This window comes from Pteropus vampyrus, unplaced genomic scaffold, assembly GCF_000151845.1.
Source record: "Pteropus vampyrus isolate Shadow unplaced genomic scaffold, Pvam_2.0 Scaffold165, whole genome shotgun sequence".
Classification (NCBI taxonomy): Eukaryota; Metazoa; Chordata; class Mammalia; order Chiroptera; family Pteropodidae; genus Pteropus; species Pteropus vampyrus.
The window spans coordinates 1,564,254-1,585,794 of record NW_011888946.1 but is presented as its reverse complement, the minus strand read 5'-3'; the positions used below and the strand labels follow the sequence as shown (position 1 = coordinate 1,585,794).

At 32.8% G+C, this 21,541-nt stretch overlaps 1 protein-coding gene and 1 pseudogene across 2 annotated transcripts in view; one reads left to right on the top strand and one right to left on the bottom strand.

The window, feature by feature from the left end:
• The window catches only part of CABCOCO1 (ciliary associated calcium binding coiled-coil 1), a 109,184-nt gene that overhangs the window by 22,851 nt on the left and 64,792 nt on the right, over positions 1–21,541 (bottom strand). The gene's annotated exons all lie outside the window — the stretch shown is intronic.
• Positions 1,911–2,029, top strand: LOC111745794 (annotated as a pseudogene).

Genomic DNA, 21,541 nt, shown 5'->3' with positions numbered 1-21,541 from the left:
CTTTCCTTTCCTTTATAAATCCTATATGTCTTCAAAAGTTAAGCTTAACTACAAGCTCCTCAAAGCTTTCGCAAGTTTTTTAGGGAACAAGGCACTCTGTGTTTTTAAACTCTCATTCATACAAACATTTCTCAGGGTAACTTTACTGAGCATGCACTACAAGCCAAGCACGGTTTAGGTCCTGGGGATTCAGGGACAACCAACACACATTCCTCAACTTTCAAAGAGGTCATACTCTAGTGGGCAGGTGGGGGCTTGGTAGCAAAGACATACAAGGTAGTTTGCAGAATAAAATAATCATTAGAAGTATATGTAAGGTGTTCTAGGAATATAGAGGAAAGACAGCCATTTCATTCCAGTGGGAGGAAAGAGAGGATGGGATTTGGGGTAAGCATAAAGGGGAGATGGTGTCTGAGTTAAACCTTGAAGGATAAATAAGGTTAGCATGCAGATAGAATTGGTTATAGAGAAAAATATTTCATACAGAAAGGGAGACAGAGAGGGAAGTGGCATGTACAAAAGCACAGAGACAAAAGAAGAGCATTCCAGGACAAGAGATGGACATGGTGTTGGTGGAGAGCTTGGGTCAGACAGGCCTGGGTTTAGTGTTAGCTCTAGCTCTGGTATTTAACTATACAACCTTTGGGCAAGTCATTTATTTTCCTATAAGGGTTAGGTTTTTCACCCGTCCAATGGGTCAAGTAGAGCCCATTTTCTGACAATCATCAAATCATAAAATTGGTAGACCGCATTTTCTTGGAGACTTTGTGGGAACCTATGTTAAAATTTAAAAATGAGAACAATGGAAGTAAAAATTATGGTGTTTAAGTCTAATAACAAAATAAAATTTTGAGGAGTGCTAATGTTGTAAATATTTAAATGTAAACATTTTAAATTTAATTTATAGTCTTTTAGAGTCAGTCATGTCTAGAATGGTGTTTGTCTTTTGCTATAGTTACATAGAAATGATTGAGAAAAAAATTAAAAATCTAGGGATTTATTTTCCATATGTCCAAATAATATCCAACAGTTTAAAAAACAAGTTTAGCAAAAGTTACAACAATGTATTTCTCTTCATCATTTGCTGAGAGGAAGCCTTCTTGATTAATGTAATTAAAGGGTTGCTTGTAACTCAAGACTCAATTAAAAAAATAAATTTGGCCTTATTACTTTACTTCCAACTGGTGGTTTTCCTAGTGTGATTTTTGAGCTAAAATCTGCGGCTGCTTTGTTCATGACACATGAATTGTTTTAGCACATCCTTTCCCCTGCTGTGCATATGATTAAGAAAGCAGAGGTTAAACAGTGCAGTAAAGAATTAGGTAAATTCATTCTATTTTTGCTCTTAGTTGCCTTTTAGTCTCCCTCCCCCTTTTCAGGACTTGAAGAGTGCAGAAATCTATTATCTTCCCCTGAAATTATTTAAGATATGTTCTTATGCCAAAAATGTAGCTTCTCTTTCAACATTTTCTAGTACAATGATTTTATGATTTCTGTGCTATAGATATTTTCTGTACTGGAATGAAAATCAAATGTAAGTACATCCTACCATTTATTGAGTGCTCATATATGCTAGGCTGAGATAGGCATTTTGTATACATTGTTTTATTTTTACTTTGTGATAATCCTATGAAATAAAGATAATCATTCTCATTTTTAAATGAGAAAGAAGAGGCTCTAAGAGGTTATGTTTTTATTTCAAGACCCTACAATTGGCAAGTGACAGACTAAGGTGCCTGATATTTCATATTACGTTTCATGGTCTATTTCATTCTAAACCTGGATTCTTATCCATTTGCTTTTTTTTTTTTTTTTTTTTTTTGTAGAGCCTGATTCAAAGGATTTGAATCTAGTTTTGGTAGAGCATCTTGCATATAGTTAGGGCGACACGTTAAATTCAACTGAATGGAGTCTACAGCCATGCTACCCTGAACAAGCCCAATCCTGTCTGATCTCAGAAGCTAAGCAGGGTTGGGACGGGTTAGTACTGGGATGGTAGACCACCTAGGAAGACCAGGTGCTATAGGCATAAAAAAATGAAAAACTAAGAGATCGTAAGCTGACAAGTTCCTTGCAATCTGTGAGGTCAACAAAGGGCTGCCTTGCCTAAAAAAATAAAATAAAATAAAATAAAATAAAAAAATAAATTCAACTGAATGGAAATTTTATGTTCATGAGGACAGAGAATAGTCAGTTGCCCTCTTTGAGTTTATAGTCTGATGTGGGCAGGACTATACTATAAGTATCATATATAATACAGTGGGGAAATCATAACAAACTCAGCATGTCCAAAGAAACACTCTTTCTTCTCTTAAACCTGTTCCTTCCCTAGTCTTCCAGGTAATGGTGCTAATATTCACCCAGCTATTTAAATTAGAATCCTGGGGATCTGAGGGGATCCTTGATGCCTCCCTTTCTCTCACCCTTTACATCCAATTCTTTAGCAAGTCCTGTCATATCTGCTTGAAATATATCTGAAATTTACTTCTCTCTAATTTCCCCACCATTACCCTTTCCAAACCACCCATACCACAGCCATCACCTTCTAAGTGGTTTTCCTGCTTCCTCTACCCAGTAAGACACATGTACAAAGAGCAGCAAGGGCAGGTTATGTGGCGCCTGAAGCTAAATTATGATACATTATGTACAAAAATGAATATATAGAATGATAATTAAAAAAATACATATATTAAAAGTCTGATAAATTCCATAAATATCAGAAAAAAAGTTTAAAATTATTAACTACTTGACCTATATCTATAATACCTTTTAATCTGCTTTTTGGGCTTTATACTCTAATCACCTCTTCAGATGACAATAATTTTATAATATTATTTTCCACAGAAAGAATGGAAAGATTATTTAGTTTTTCCTCCAGCTTGGTTAATGGAAATTGTTTTTATTATTGATATAGTTTAGGAAAATTTCAGCCTCATCACTCATTATTGGTAACACCATGTATATTTTAGGATTGATATCAAATATCAGAAAACCTGTAGCAAGTTTCCTTCATATATGAACTGAAAGATTTAAGGTTGTCTTCACGTCCTCTTATGCAGTGAGCAATTTAAAATAATCTTTATTTCCTGAATGGATGGCACTGATTAACCAACTTGTGTCAGCCTTTATTGTAGAGGCATATTTTACATTTGATGTTGTCTTCATTGATGTTAGTATTTTTTATAACAATGCGAGAATTTAAATCTTTCTACAATGTGTTCATATGATTCACTCTTCACTAATTGGACTATCAACCAGTCTAGAAGCCTATTATTGCTTCTATTTAAAATGTGTTTCTTCTTCTTACTGGATTACTACTTTTGTTATGATCTGAATCTCTGGGGTTACAATTTTCTCATTGATGTCAGAATAATTTCTATTGATTTAATTGCTCATCTGTATTGCTCTTGCTTAATATTACACTATATTTTGAATTGTTCTCAGTTCTTTAATAAATCAATTTAAAGAGGACAAAAGAGGATACTCTGAATATAAGGCCAAATCAGAAGTTGTAATTTTTCACTTGTTGAACTAAAACATTCCAATTTTTATTTGAAATTTCAATTAAAATGGTATATTCAAAATTTATTGAATAAAATGTTTGCATTTCATTTGCACTTGAGTTTTATTCCAAATTTTCAAAAATACATCTTAGAGTTCTTAAAATGTCATTTAACTCCTATTACAAAACCTGAATAATTTTTTACACAGCTGGATGATTATTAGAATTTTCCACAGTTTAACTTCTAGCCCCACATTATTTTATACCTGGTTTCTCCCCTCCACTACTCACCCACATCCAGGATCTGACCCTAGAGAACACACTCACACTGCAATATAACTTTGGACCTTGCACTTTTGTATCATGATATCGTAGTGAGTGGTGGAGGTCATATCTGCATGAAGATGGCTAGATATAGATTATTATACAAGAGGTCCTTCTCCCAATTTAATCAATGACCTTTCTAACATACTTCTCCAGTCTCATATTTTCAACTATGTGTAGGAAGCTTACATTTTGTCATTTCGTATATTTCATCATCACAACTTTTACTATCATCATAAAAAATGTTTTTTTCTAATTATGTCAATGGCACAATTACTTTTAGGTCTTCTTGCTCAAATCTGTGTGATTTTTGATTGACCTTAACTCCTTAGTCTTTCATTTCCAAATGGTCATCAATTTTTATGTTAAACTTTCTTTGTATTTCTTACATATGTCCTTTCCCTTCCATTTTCATTGTTATATTCTAGTCCTATTTTTTTTATAATTTCTTAATTTCCTAATTTATCTTTCTGTCCTTAATCATTTTTCATTTCAAAATGTTGTATATAACATTGCCAAAGCACTTTGCTCAAAATACTCCTTTTATCACACCAGTCTTACGCTTAAAAACTGCAATCTAGAATTGCTTTTTATATCATTTAGATAAGTTTTTTTCTTTTACTCAAAATGGAATAAAAGAGCTATCATTTATGAAGAATTAAGGTTACTTATATGTCTTGAATATATTATTAATTTGGACGAACTGAGTGGAAAGCCAGTCTGAACTTGACAGCAGGCTGAAATGAAATATAGAATATTTTCTAAATAGAATTTTATTTTTGAGTGGTTGCAATTCTCAGCCTCTCAACCAGGATTCCCAGAGAAATTAGCCCTCATGTCCAAGGCAGCCTCTGTTTATAAGAATTAAATTTTCCCCTAAGCATCTATAATCTTACATCATTGAGAAAATTAAGAAAATAGACACCTATATAATTTTCTGCATGTCTTGCAGGACCCCTGTTCAAAACACTGGTATAGTAACTGAAATAAACTGCAAATAATATGTCACAAGTAGAGTTTTTGGATGTATTTTAATGATTTAAGGAAAAAACCACTTCATTTAGAATTAGCAATGTCCATTTGCATATAAACAGTGAACGCTGCCAACTTCAAACCCTGCCCTGTTTCAGAGAGCAAGAGGCTGTTTATAAACAGCCTCCATGTAATATTATCTACATTATGTGTCTCTGTTCTTTCGCAGACTAAAGTTTTACTATTAGGCCAGGTTGATATGTCTGAATTTCTAAGTTATTTGGGTTTAAATTAATGAGGTTTTTACTGTTTATAATTTGCAAAAAGATTCAAACTGCTACAATAGATATTGTCGATATAATTGTTAACATATAATACAATGTATGTACAATAATTTTTGTTTGTCTAAATTGAAAAATCGAATATTTTAAGAAAAGAAACTATGGTATAATATTTTGATTCTGAAGCTATCACTAAAAATGTTTTTAATCTAATTTTTAAAATTAAAAGTGGATTATATTTTTAACAATATAAAGTAGTGAAATTGGTGTATTTGAATAGCATTTAGCTGTTAAAGTGACAGAAAATCCAAAATTCAGAACTGGGAAAGGAAGGAACTATAGGAAAGACTGAGTCAGAATCGATAGCATCTCTTCAAATGCTCCTTTCTTCCATCATTTATCTGACTCAGTTACCCATTCTTCTCTTTTCCAACTTTCATCAAGCTTTCAGAGCAGTTCTGCCACAGGTCACATGACAGAGGGAGTGGAAAGGGAAAAAGAAACCTAGGATTTAAAAAAAAAAAATACTGCAAGGAATTTCAGTGATAGATAATGACAATAGTGAACCTCTTAAAGGCAAGGCCTTCATCATTTCAAAAGGACTCCAGGGTCTTTGATATGGTAGAAGCTCAAGAAATGTCGGTGAGGGGAGATTCGATAAGCTGTATTGGTGCCAGATTGATTTAGCTCTCTGTTTAAGTCCGGCTGCTCCTGGGCTTTTGGTGGGAAACTAAGACTCAAGATTTAAGGATTGCCATTACCTAGTAGTAGATGATTTCACCTCCTTGACTTTATCTGATTTTATTGACAGAAAACTGCTCTCAGGCGTGTCTGGACAGTGAATTAGCTCTCTGAGGAGGTTGTGTTCTGAGCCCCATACGTTCCCTTTTGACTACAGACCAGGTGATGCTCACTTTGTAAATGACTTTTCGGGTTTATCCTGGATCCCTGTGAGGGAAATTTTCTGGCTGGGCCCCAATTTTATTCCATTGATTTTACTGTTCTACAAGGATACCTTAGATTTCACCACTGTTTGTCAATAGAAATCCGTATATTCCTGGCCTTAGATAATTCATTCTTCTGGATTCTTTTTAGAACATAGAAGAACAAGGATGCTCACTACTGAGCATGCTTCACCTAAAATTTTAAGGTTACTTTTAGGTTAGATTTAGTTTCTCAACTATAGTTCTAATCTCACCTGGTCTAACTGACTAAGCTGTTAAAGGAAACTGACATCATCTTCTGCTCTGTTCCACATTATCTCATCCTATTTTTGTTTCTAAGATTTTGTCTAACATTTCTAGTTTGGATGAACTTACTCATAATCTCTCTGATCATGGCTATTACTTCAGAAAGAGCTCCACTTACTTCTCTAGTTATGAACATTGCCAGCTACCTAATAGTCTGTAATTACAGACTTTAAAACTTTGAAAAACCAGTATTTTTCCCTTCCCATTTGCAGGAGACAGATTTAAAGAGATTTATGTGAAGAGACAAAAATCCATTGTATTTGTTGTTGACATAAAATGCTACAGATAGCTTTCTGGTTTTTGCCTCGATTCTTTTAGTGTTTTTTTTCCTTCCTATTTCTTCAAGAAAGTCTTAATTAGGTTCCAGTGGGTCTTATCACCTGTTTAATTTCCCATTTAAGAAGGAAAGTGGGATTTAGGTTTTGAGTAGTTAGCAGGCATCGTTAACATTAGTAAATGGAAAAGGTTGGGTAGTACAGCAGTGGGCTGCTGGAGGAAAAGACTAAATACAACAGGAAATATTGGACAACTAAATCCACTGATCTGAGAATTTTATACACATTGAACTTGTTTATAAATATCTGCCAAGAGTAAAAAGGTCTCAGGATATATACACGTGTGTAAGTGCCACATATGGTAATTAACTTCACATTTCCACACCCCTGAAACTAAGAGTAGAAGAAGATTTAGAGCTAAAAGGAAAAACAAACAAATGAAATTATTTTGAAATAAACACCTAATATGTAACATTAATTTATCCTCAGAAAAGAAGTTTATGTTTTGAACTGGGAAAAAAAAGTCACTTTTTGTATATTTTTGAGGCAAATATAAATGAGTGTATATTCTAGACTAGGTCTTTTTTCTTTTGTAATTTAAAAATATTATAGTCTCTATGCTTCTAACAATAAAATTGTTTTTATTACTTAAATCTGAAAATGCCTTAGTTAAAGAATTTATCTTTCTAGTTAAGAATTTGATTATGGTCTTTTCTCTTTATTAATTAAGAAAACAATCAGGGAAACAAATCCATTTCAATAAAATAATTAAGAAATGTGGATAACATTCCTCAATTTGTACTTTGAACTGCAAGTCTTCTGAGCCATCAATGCTTTTACATTTTAAAAGTAATTTAACATTGTTATAAATGAAAAAACATGACTAAACTATATGAAACTTCGGTAATTTGAATGTAATGATTTTGTCACTTAGTTTGAAAATCATTCTCATGGGCACAACAATGATGTTTTAACCAAACCTCCACAGGAGGGCACTATAGTGTGACTCTGGTATAAACTGCAACTATAGCAACTCAGTCTATCGTTATCTGGCCCTTGATTGAATATCTAAAATGGTAAGTGTCCTGAATTAGAAAATTCTAGTTTTTAAAATTCAAGATAGGTAAATTTCACTGTGGTAAATATATTTTTCTTTGGTAAAAAAAAAGGAGTATAGGTAATTTAATCTTTCTTTTGTGACATATATTCAACATAAAATCTTATCTCAAAATACAGCAAAATGTGTAAGATATGTGGTCTGGATGAAGCAAAATCCAAATAATTTAAAACATATATAATATTTTAACAAATAGCAGAAAAAAAATATAATCAAAACATAAATAACAAAGCATTTCTAAACTGGTTCGCGTTGTCCCAATAAGTCACTATAAAGATAAAAACGGAGATTTGGTCCAAATTAAAGTTTTTAAAATGCCCTTGGTCCTAACTTTCAATTTCACTAGTATATTTTCAAGTTGTTCTCCAGGAGATAAAATATTTGATATTTTTGATATTTTGATATTTTACTAGAGTTAAATCAATACAAAAGTAATTGTAATCTTGTCAGTTACCATGTGTCTTTGTGGGCCTTATTTTGAGGACTAACAGAATGCTGTACGAGTCCAAAAAGCCGTATTGATTAGAGTTTCATTAAATTTGAAGAGCAACAAGTGCTTATAGATATAGCACAGTTCTATGACTTTACATAACAAATCTGTTTCCATTAAGAAGAAATCACTCATTTCATTACAGTTTTGCCAAAAAAAAAAAAAAAAAAGGCATTTAAGTAACTTCTCATAATGGAGGAAAAGACTGGTAGAAAGTTAAAGTGGTGAAAATTCCTGAATCATCAGGGCTTAACTTCGGGGTGGCACATGTGCCTTTTTATAGCCTAATATTGATGGTTTTAATGTTACAGAGTTTATAGTAAAAGCAAAATAATGTAACCACTGTACAAATCTGACAGCTTTCTGAATCTGCTTTCTATATTAGAAATTGATGGCATCATATTTTCATACAAATGCAAAGCACTTACTTAAAACAGAGTTCTCTGAACTTTTGAGGGTTAACACCTGGGTTGAATAATTAAATTTGTTGGTAATTAAAATGCTAGTTCATCATTCCCCTGGGGATTTAAGGCAGAGGGTTTTAATTTAAATATCTTTTCTTTTAGCTCATACTTACAGATTCTTTAGCCAATAAAGATTTCAAAAAGTAGATTTAAAAGTAATAAAAAATAACAAAGTAAGACTTGGGTAATCTGCTTGCACATAATAAAAATTACTTTTAAATATTATTCTTATGTAAAATTGGCAAATTATATAGTCAGATACTTAAATAAGAGGATCATACACAATCAAGGTTTTCCTTTGCTTTATAATCTGAAATCTAGCTAACCAGACCATTCAATTTACTGGGTTTTTGTTTTTTAGAACTTCTATATTTAAAATGTTTTCTCAGCTTTATTGAGGTATACTTTATATACAAAAAAATTGCACATATGTAATGTATACATTTTAATGAGTTTGGACATGGGTGTACACTCATTATACCATCACTACAATTATGGTAATAAACACATCCATCACCTCCAAAAAGATTTATTGTGTCCCATTTCTTTTATTTATTTATTTCTGTGGTGATAACACTTAGCTTGAGATCTACCCTCTAACAAGTTTTTAAGTACATGACATCATATTGTTAATTACAGGCACCACACAGCACATCTCTGTAATTTACTAATCTTTCGTACCTGAAACTATACCCATTGAACAACTCCTGACCTGCCCCTCCCTTCGTCCCTTGGCAACTACCATTCTATTTTCTGTTTATATACCCCATATAAGAGGAATAACACAATATTTGTCCTTTTGTGACTGGCTTATTTCACTTAGCATAATGTCTTCCAAGTCCATCCATATGTTGTTGCAAATCATAAGATTTCCTTTTTAAAGACTGCATAATACTCCATTGTATGTGTATACTACGTTTTTTTTATTCATTTATTTGTTGATGGATGTTTGGGTTGTTTCCATAGCTTGGCTATTGCAAATAATGCTACAATAAACATGGGAGTGCAGGGATCTCTTTGAGATCCTGATTACAATTCTTTTGGTTATATATCCAGAAGTGGGATTCCTGGATCATACAGTAGTTCTATTTTTAATTTTTCTGAGGAACTTCCTATTTTCCATTGTGGCTGCATCACTTACCATTCTCACCAACAGTGTGCAAGAGTTTCAATTTTTCCACATCCCTTATCTTTTTTTTTTTTTTTTTAATAACCATCCTAACAGGTATGAGGTGATGATATCTCATTGTGGTTTTGATTTGCACTTCTCCAATGATTAATGATGTTGAGCACCTTTCATGTATCTGTTATCCATCTGTATTATGCAGGATTATGTAACAAAATCCAATAGAAACAGGAGTCATAACATGTGGGAACAGCTTCTCTGAATGGCCCACATGAGCATTTCCAGCGGCCCTAATGATTCAGACCTTAAGATTTAAAAAATATTACATAGAATTTTGATCAAAATCATTCTTTCTGTTTACTTTTTTCTTTTTAGATAACTTCTAATTTACATATAAACTGTATAACCGTTGAGATTAAATTGCAGACTAATGCTTCATTTCTCATTAGACTTCTATGTGCTTTTAAGTACAATGATACTAAGTACAAAACAGTTATTAAAATTAACTTTGATCTAAAATTGCCATATAATCCCCAGACTCCAATAGAGTTTTGACAATTATCCTAATAATGTTGTTTATAGGTTCAGGATCCAATCCATTTTGTATTTAAATGCTTTCTTTAGTTTCTTTCAGTTTATAAGAGTTCCTCAGTCTTTCCTTATTTTTCTTGACCTTGACATTTTTGAGGAGCCTAGAATAGTTACTTTTTAGAATGTTCCTCTCTTGGGGTTTATCTGATGTTCCTCATGAGTTGTGCATTTTAGACGGAAGTACTACAGAAGTGATGTTATATTCTTCTCGCTGCAGCGTGTCAGGAGTCACCAGTGTTAATTTGCATCATTTCTTATAATATTAATGTTTATTACACGAATAAGATTGTATCAACCAGATTTCTCTGCTGTGAAGTTAATTATTCAGTATGTTTTCTTATTTAATAAAAATAATAATTTTTATAGGAATATATATTGAGACTATGTAAATATTCAATTCCTTATCAAATTTACAACTTCAGTTTTAGCATCATTCACACCTAAATTAATTATTATTGTAATGGTTATCAAATGGTAATATTTTAATTTCATTATTCTTTTTCTGATTTATTGGTTGTCTTTCTACTGGTATATCCTATTTCTCCCTTATATCTATTTTTCAAATTCATGTATTTAAAACAGTACTGCTTCACGGATATGTATTTTACTCAAATAGTTATAGTCCATTGCTATCATAATTTATTTTGATGTTCAAATTGGCTAGTAGGAAACCCTTCAAGCTGGATCCTGTGTTCTTTGGATAGAATCCCATTCCTCTTTGTCTACGTCTTTGTTTCTAGCACAATAACATATTCCAGACTGATCTAATTTTTTCCTTCCTCAAACCCAGAGTCAGTCATTTCTTTATGGTGCTCCAGTTTCTTTTACTGGACAATGGTATTTAGAAACCAAGAGCTGCATGCTTATGTTTACTGTACTTATTACCAAGATGTCATGGTTCTGGCCCTCTCGGTGGACATAATCTTAAAAAATTAGATTACATTATTATTATTTATCCATCTTAAAGCCCATTAGTTCACATTGATGATAACTCCAACACCATGTAGTTTGTTGTAGTCTTCCCCCTTATTACATATATAATTCCTTTACCCTATAGTGACAAAGCCCATTGTTCTTGATATGCTTACTTATTTGTGCAGTCCCCCCGGCCCCATATGTAATCAATTTTCAAAGCCGTGCCAGTAAAGTTCAATCTAGACATTCGTTGCCCTTCCTCTCTCCCCATTGCTCCCAGCTAGGCTCCAAGAAGGGGAACGGGAAGTGGATGAAAAAAGGAGAAAAGGCTTAAGAATCTTGACTCAGGCCATGTCAGTCCCCTATACTGCCACTAGTTGTGTTGACTGAAAGCTAGACCCTGGATGGATATCCTGTATCTCTCCAGCCCCCTCTTGGGTGTGCTGGCATAAGCTTATCTTGGTCGAAATGTTTGAAAACCTAAATTCTGAAGTCATCTTTTGGAGTCTATTGAATATTAATTGAAACAATCAGTTTAGCTATATAAGCATATAAAAGAAACTAATATTGTTATAGCCCCTTTCCCTTATAATCTCAAAGGTTCGATAAATTTTTTCACTTTTGAAGGACATTAAATGCATAGAAATATTCTTGATTATTCTTTCTTTTTAATTGACAAGGGGATAGCTAATGAATTTATTATGAGGCTAGCTCCCTATTGATATGTTTTTGCCCAGAGATCTGCAATCACCTGGTAACATTTGGCGCTGCTTTGTAAATACTGACAAGCCAACTGCAATACTGGCAGATCTGTCTCATACTTTCATATTTCAAGAAAGATGATTTTATTGCCAAACATCTGAGAATTGATTGGCTTTGTATATAAACATGAGTAAAAACTAATTTTGTGTATTTAAAAGAAAAACAAACAACACAAATAGAAAAAACCCGATGACACAAAAGAAGACTTACAGAGCCAAAAGAATCTAAACAAATCAGAAAGATAAAATATCCATATTTTCAGATGCAGTCAAAAACATGCTGAAACAAAGGAAGGTTGAAAAACAGGTTTAGTCCTATGACCTTATAGTGTAAAAACACTGAATGTTTGTGACCTACCGATTTTAAGGCTCTAGAAACAAAATTTAAAACCAATTCTGTAACAGATGCTAATGTAAATGATGCTTACAGGCATTGATAAACCACTTTGCCTTCCTTCTACTAACATATTCCATAATTATACTGTGATTTAAATAGTTTATATATAGAGAGATGAATGTGGAACAGGAGAAAAGTATTCGTACATTAGCATTCAGAGTAAGTAATTCAAACATCTAATTGTTCCAGCTCAAGGAGTATTTAAAAATATTACCAGTTAGGTGTTCAAAGTTATTTTGGTTTATTTTTTATTGAGTCATGCTGATCATTTACAAAATTAGAAAGTGTTCTGGATCATCATACATGCACATTACAGAATATATACAGAAAAGGAACAGGATGACACAATTATCAGGAAAATCTTTCTGCTTTTCTTTTACCCCAGATATATTTAAAAATCATTAAAAAATAGAGCTTGCACTATTCGAAGACAGTTATGGATGAAAACAGACATTCTAGTTATTTATTTTTTTTTAACTTGAGAGAAATATTGTGTGTAAGGCGTTGGACTGTACATTCTTTGAACTCCAGAGCTCTTTAAGATGCATTTTAATTAACTGGAAACAGTTTAAATCTCTTTCTTCAATATTATGAAAACATGAGTGAAAAACTATTGCAAAAATTATTCTCGAGATTTATGCATTGGCCAATTAATAAGTCTTTCCTTTTTAACCAGTGTAGAATTAAACTAAAATGGAGTCACTTATGTCAAGGACAAAATGGAAATGGTCAATACAGGCACATAAAGGAAACTTAACATAAGAGTACAGGAATTTACAGCTCTCTTAAATAAATCAACAGAGGACACTAGCCAATCTCTACATGTCAAGTCTTCTCATGCCATCTCTGGACTTCCTTGTTCCCAAATAAGAAAGAAGACTACTAGGTAACCAATCAGCTGAAAAAGCCAAATCACTTCTTTATTTATCCCATAAAAATTCCTTAGTCTGGGAGCAACTCAAAACTTATTGTTCCTGTAGCCATGAATTTCCAAAAGTTTGATACATTTTAACAAATTACACTCTAGCAAAATGCCAATTTAAATTTCTACAGCGCTGGATAGTTTCTCACATATAAGCTAACACTCAGGATTGCAAATCTAATGAAGAAAGACTGGTATCAAGTTATCTTATTTGTATTTCTTTGATTATTAGTATTTATTTTACTATTGGGGTGTTTTGGTTTTTTTTTCTCATTCACTTATGAGATACTAGGGATATTAGTCCCTTGTTTAACATGCGTTACAAATGAGCTCCTTAAAATTTTTTTCAAACTTGTTTTTGGTGCCTCTTTTGTAATTTTGATGTTTTACAAATATCAATCTTTTCTTTTATGGTTTATGTGGCGTGCTCAGAAAGGCCCTCCCCACACAAAATTATAAAGAAATTAGAAATTCACTCATATTTTCATTTAGTTTTAGTATTTTTTAACTTTATATAGTCTATTTATCTGGCATTTTCTTTGACATAACAAGCGAGCTGGTAATGAGCATTTTTCCATTTTCCACATATCTATCATTAATCTGAACACCATCTTTATCATATATTAAGATCCTATATAGGCTCACATCTATTTCTAAACTCTTTATTGTGCCACATCGATCTGTTGGGTCTTTGCCAGATCCTGTATCATTGTATCTGGTAGGATAAGTTTCTTTTCGTTACATAATATTTTTATTTTTCCAGGCAGAAGAATAATTTTGTTATATTCTCTCATCAGTCTACATACCCCACAGTAAAGTTACTCAGTCACAAATTTTAATAGGATTTTGAGTGGCATTACATTGGGTTTAAACATTAAGAGTTTAAAATTTCACAATATTGAGCATTTCTATCGAAGAAGAAAATACATTTTTCTTTCTAGCTTTCCTTTATGTTCTTCAGTAAAGTTTATAGTTTAATTATTTGAGTTTAGCATATTCTTTTGACCTTTTCATAGCTATCTAAGATTTTTCTTACTTTTGTGAATGGAGTTTTTATTGTAATGTATTTTCTAATTGTATTGTTTAAATATAAAAATGTTATTAACTTTTATTACTAGTCACCACACTGAATGCTATTCTTTTCCTAGAAGTTTTCAATTGATTTTCTGGAATTATTCAGATAGCTACACAATTTGAAGATAATCATAATTTTGCCTTTCATTTTCCAATATTAATACTTCGTGGACTGAATTGTGTCCCTCCAAAAATTCATATTTTGAAGGCCTACACCCCATTGTGACTGTGTTTGGAGTAAGAAAGTAATTAAGGTTAAATGAGAGTGTAAGGGTTGGAACCTGTTTCAACAGGATTAGTGTCCTTATAAGAAGAGAAACCAGAGAGTTCACTTTCTTTATATGTCATGTGAGGACTCAGGGAGAAGGTGGGTGTCTGTAAGCCAGGAAGAGAGTTCGCATCAGAAACTGATCATGCTGGCACTCTGATTTCATATTTCTAGCCCCCATAACTATGAGAAAATGAATTTCTGATGTTAAGCTATCCAGTCTGTGGTATTTTTTATGGCAGCCAAGCACACTAAAATTATTTCACTCTTATTACACTGACTATAATTCATAAAAATGTTCAGTAATAGTAGGAACCCTTGTCACTATTTTTAATGGGAATGCTTATATTTCATATTTTAGCTTTTGTTGCAGGAAATGCATGCTTTAATATGTTAGTATCCTATTTTTTTAAATTGAGGTAACATTGGTTTGGTTTGTAACATCGTACAAGTTTCAGGCGTACATTATAATTCTATATCTGTATACGTTATGGTGTGCTCACCCCAAAAATCTAGTTTCCATCCATTACTATTCATTTGCCCTCCTTTACTCATTTTGCCCTCCCCCTACTTCCCCTCTGGTAACCATCACATGCTTTGTTTTGTATTCCACATATGAGTGAAATCATACGATTTTGTCCTTTTACTTTTGACTTATTTTGCATAACATAATACCTTCAAGGTCCACCCATGTTGTCAAAAATGGCAATATTTCATCTTTTTATGGCACATCTTCTTTATCCATTCTTCTATTCATTTTTTAATGAGTTTCTACGGCAATGTGTGTGAATATTAAATTTTATGATATGCTTTTAAAAGTTTTACCAAGAAGGTAACAATTTTTTCTTCTCTTCTATTAAGGGATGACTTATGTCAATTGACCATCCTTGCATTCCTGAAATAACTCTCTCATAATGTGTTATTCTTTTTAAAATATCACTGAATTCCACTTGCTAAAATTGTATTTGGGTCATTTGCCTCAATATTCATGAATGAACTGCTTAGTGGTTTTAGATTACTTTTAACAAGATTTGGAATCATTATTTTGATATAAAAAATATGAGAAGCCTTTCTTCTTTCTGTAGCCTTGTCAACTATCACTCGAAGTTAAAAAACTTTTTTACCTCTGAAGAACTCTTTTAGTTTTCACCCTATAGCTATTGGTTGATTTAGGCTTTCAACATCATCTTGTGTCTATTTTGATCACATTTCTCTACTGTGATCTATGACCATTTCTGCTCTCTAATTCATATTTATTTTTGTATCGGTGTTTTCCTTTATGTTTTTAAAATTTAGGCTAGCTAGTAACTTACCTAGCATATTTTCTTTTTAAAGAAGCAATTATTATATTAATTCTATTGCTTTTCTTTTTAAAAATTCAGTAATTTCTGCTTTTATTTTAATGAATGATTTTCTTCTGATTTCTTTGCTATTACTATTTATATCCTAAACTCCCATAGTTTTGGCAGTTAGTGTTTAGATTGTTATTTTTCTAGAAACTTTGGTTTAGATTTACTCTTTGGCTAGAGTCATTTCAGAGAAATTTTAACATCTGCAAGCAGCTATTTTATTATTTATTTATACATTTGTTTTTCATTCCTAATTTTAATGCCTTATTGTCAGACAGTGTATTATGTACTATTTCTAATTTAGGAATTTGTTGAGGCTTTCTTTAGGGACTAAATACTACATTTAAATTTTGATGACTGCTTAAAATAATGTCTTCTCTGTGAACAATAGATAAAAGGTAAATGTAGTTTGTGTGTGTGTATATCTATCACATGTTAATGCCCACGAGAGGCCATCTACCATGGGATAATGAAACAACCAATTAGACAAATGACCCAGCCAGTTGACATCGACTAGCTTTTGTCATCAGCCTTCTCAGTGTTGTCATGATGGGCACAAGGCTGGCCATTTTGGCTCTATGTGGGATATTCTGATAGATAATTCTCATTCCAAAGCTCTCTGATAGTTTGGCTGAGGTTTTGTAGCTCATTGTTTGCATTGTTTTTCAATGTCTTTCTCTGCCCAGTCTTCCTTCATCCCTCTTCCCTTCACAGGTGTTGATTCCTAATAAAGATTTTCCACACAAACTCTATCTTAGCATCTAATTATGGTAAATTCAATTTGTGACACTGAATTCTATGGAATGCATCATTCCTTTAGTCCTCTGCTTCCACTTGGATTTGGCCAAATGGAACCACAAGCACGATGTAAGAGAGAAGGTCAGGAGGAAAGAGAAGTCAGGGTGTTTATCACCCCATTCCCTATTGCCTTGTTATTGTTCTAGCCTACACTGTGCTTCTTTACAACCTCAGTTTCAGTGTTGTGGATCCTCTTTTATTCCATCCTGTATTAGACTCTAGTGACATTTTGCCATTCCCTTTCCTCTCCAGGCTTGGGGGTAGTATACTAGTGAGAAAAGGCTAGATTTGCTGCTATAAAAAATTACTCCCAAATCTCAGTGACTTACAACTGCAAAGGTTATTTATTGTTCATTGGTTGGGTGCTGATTCCTGATGTCCAATCTGGGATCCAGGTGATGGAGAAGCACAAACTGGCTTTCAAAGTTTCTTCCCATCTGTTTCATGACATTTCAGCTCATATTTTATTGGGCCAGACAGGTAATGGCCAAGTTTAACTTCAGTGAGCAGGGAAGCATAAGGCTCCCTAAGAAGAAGCAGAAATGGGTAAACAGTAATATAAGCTATTAAAGCTATTAATGCCTTCCTTGCCATTGCTTGTATATGGCTGCTCACTGGCCTATCGAGGTTCTTGTCCTTATTAAATAGATAGATATTTAAGTTTTTTAGAGGATGCTGTCTACTTCACACCCAGAATCCTGAGAGATACTGTGCTGTTCATTGAGTCTTTTATCACCATTTCCCTTCAACATAGTTTTTCTTTTAGGTATTATAATAATTACATTGTTTTATACTTTGTTAATTAGTTATTTGGCTTTAATTTTATGCTCAACTGAATCAGTACATGTAACTTTAATTTTATGCTCAACTGAATCAGTACATGTGACTTTGCCATTTCTGTAGTTTTTATTTCAATCATCTTTCTATATTGTTTGGATTGTGTTGACAAATACATTTTTTTTTTCAAAAATGTTACCTGAATACCTGGGAGGTATGCTTCCTCAAACTCTGTACATTTGAGATTATTTCATATTGTTTGGACATCTGAATACCAATTTGGCTGGGTATGCAATTCTAGAGTCAAATCTGTTTTCTCCCAAAACTCCACTGACATTATTCCAAAAGTTTCTTGCATCTAAAGGTGCTAAGGACAATTCTTAAGTCTTTTTTTTTTCCTTTGTTTTTATCTCTTCCTTTGTTGGTAACTTATTTTTATTGCTCGAATGCTTTGACCCTGAAGTTCAATAATTTCAGTTGGATGTATGAGTTTTTCTTTTTTGCTTTTCTCTTCTAGAACAGTGACTCTTTTTGTTCTTCATATCTTGTCTTCCTTCACTTCACAAATATTATTATATCTTTGAATGACTTTTTTACTCCATTCATTCCGCTGTTTTCTTTAGATGATGCAGTTCTATGTATATTGGATTCCCATTGGATCGCTTATAATTCTTGTCTTTATGTCATTTCTCTCACATTTCTTGTGTGATTTTCTAAAGCTGGTTCTCCATGTAATAGGTTGGTTTTTCTACAGTGTCATTTCTACTCTTCACTATTTCTGAATATTTTAAAGTTCTTCAATGTCACAATTTTTTTTCTGCCTTTAGACTATCAGTTCCCTTTTACTTAATTCTGTTTTATATCTTTATATGACAGAAGTGTTCCCTTAATTTCTTTGGGGGTATAAAGGAGGTAAGTTTAAAATCTTTTAAGTAAATCTTCATCTTTCTTTAGTGGGCCTATTTTTTTTTTTTCATTTCTTTTTTTCCTCCCCCCTTCCCTTTCCTTTCTTTTCCCTCTCTCCCCTTCTCTTCCTTCTCTCCTTCTCTTCTCTTCTTTTTCTTCTTTCTGCTTTTTTTGGATGTTCTGATTAATTATAGATCCAGTTTTTATAAATTGCTTGCTTATTTTTGATCGAAGGAATCTTTTTTTTGGTGCCCATTAAGGTTCCCCAAAATCAGTAATTGAAAACTAAGGGAGCAAAACACGGAATGGCACAAACTCTTAACATAGAGAAGTATTCTTCAGTTTAGGAGTTCTGGAAAACTTAGGAAAAAAACACAAAATGAAGCCTTTCATACTCTACAGCTTAACATTTGCCCAAAGATGGCACTACTTTTGATTAAAAGAACAGGTCAGAGAAAACAGCGCACAGTTTGCAGGAGCGATTTCTCATCTTCTTGCCCATCTTGCTTAGCAGTAGAAGCGTAGACCCTATGCTGTGTAGTTCCTGGCTTTTCCCAGGCTAACAACAAGAAAAAAGCAGGAATCTTTAGATTTTCTATCATGTCACCTAGAACTCTGCCCTGTGTCCATAAACTGGAGAAGTTAAGCATGGCTCTCAATATCCTCTCTAAATGTGGTCTAAATAGTATTGTACCTAATAGTTGCTCTGTGACATTTATTATGTAGGCCTAATCTTTCTTGTTTTAAGTTGGAAATCAAAGAAAGGTGTTTTGTAAACATGCCTATATGTCATTATCTTTCCAAGAAGTCCATTATAACTTTTATTATTTGTTTTACTAAGACCCAGGAAAGCAATGATCAGACTTAATGTTTGATTTAAGATACAGGAAATCATGGCTTTATTAATACTTCCTGAAACTCCAGGCATTTAGAAGCAAATTATATATTGGAATTATTTTACTCCATTAGTAAGTGTATCTAAAAGGTAATTTATTTAACCTAATGACTTTCTGTAATATTAACAAAGTGTTTTCAAAGCATATTTATGAAATGAAAAGTAATTGATGAAAGTTTTCCATTTGGCAATTTTACTGGACTTTTTATTAATTGGAAATCAATTCTAAGCACCTAGAAGATATGGGCATTCAGTAGAAATTAACATATTTTGTGAGAAATGTACTCCATCAGATTAATCAAATTTATTTTTATGACAGTGACAAGCTGTTAGGACTCATGAAATTCTACTTGTTTTAATACTTTTCATTAGATAAACCTATAGTGGCTTTTCACAATGAATTGGAAAATATTTTGTTTTAAATTTAGAATTTTGAACTTATTCCAGTAAACTGTCTATTTGTGAACTGAAATGACCAACTGGATTTGTTGGCTTGACTTGTTGTAGTACTAATCTGCCTTCTGACCCCCACAATGGAAATTAAAACACACATACACACAGGCATACACATCCAAACTCTGACCTTTGCTTCATGTTTAATAATTTCTTTATGGAAAAACATGCTTATTTTATATTTTTCTTTAAACAAAGTTGGGTTGCTTTTCATAAATAATTTGTACCTATTTTAATTTAAACTTTAGTTGATGGCATGTTTTCCAGTGAACTGACTACTTTTTGGACTGAAATGAACAGCTTCCTTAGTTGCTGTGACACTGCACAGCCCTAACCTGCCTCTTGACCCTGACTTTGGAAATTAAAACACCTACACACATCATCGTGTTCATGGACACAAACACACACCCAAACGCTGACCTTTGCTTCATGTCAAAAATAATAATCTCTTTATGGAAAATCATGCTGAATTTATGGCAAACGAGTAGGAAGATTTCATGCCCACTGTGCTTCAGGAAGAATTTTCCTATGTTAAAACTCAGTAAAGTTCCCTTTAGTTCATTAAATACTCTCATAGTCAAATATGAAAACGGTTTCAGGTTGTTTATTGCACTAAGCCTGAACCATATTAACTAGGATCCATTTAAAGCTTGTCATAATCTAGCCTTTTACCCATTAATTATGTTTTCCAATAGTTTCCAATACTCAAGATGAGCAGTCTCTTCCCTGCTCTCTGGTTTAAATGTAATAACCATCCTTGCCTCCATCACCTTGCTCATAATATTAATAATTTCCACCTTAAGTCAGAAATGTTCTTTGCTAAGCTTTTCTATATTCTGCCCTTCTTTGTAGGCTCACTTCCATTCTGAACTCCTGCAACAAAGTATTTATTTTGCTGTTATGTTCCACAATGATTCTTCCCTTTTCTGACCTTTTATCTTATTTTCAAAACTAAAGCTTTCTAGTTAATTACCTAAATATTTAATTTTATATTCTCTGACATCAGGTACCATATGACACTTTTTTTTTCTTTCAACAGTTACACAGCATAGAACTGAGCACATAATAGTTTTTAGTTGTTAAACAAAAGTATCAGAAATATGTTTAATTTTCTCCAATTATTACAGTGGATTATTACCTCTAGGTAGGGCACAATTTTTTTTTTTTTAAATAAGCGATAGTTAGGCTTTGCTTTTCCTGTATGAGTACTTAAAGGACTTAGTATTATATTAAAAACTACACTAAGGTAATTTGAAGTCCTTGAAGTTCCAATAGGACAGAAAATTGATGATTTTGTTTTCAAAAATAAGAAATCATGAGATAGACTGTCCTCTATATAAACAGGAAGAGTGTAAATTCAGAGGAAAGATGTCCTTTTTGTCCCCCCAAAGTCATTTCCTGAGTATGTTCTTAGAGTCTGGTTTCCATTATGTATTAGTTGTTATGTCAGATTTCAGAAGCCTTGGAACTGATTTGAGTTCTTATAGGATACACTTTTCTTCTGGATCTTTGGTTTCCTTTGTTCCTCATTTCTTGGTTATTTCTTCCTTTTCTTCAAAACCTTGTAGGGCTGTTAGAAGGATGAAGTTCTCAGAGTGGTATCTGGCACATAGTTAAGAGCTCAGTGAGTGTTA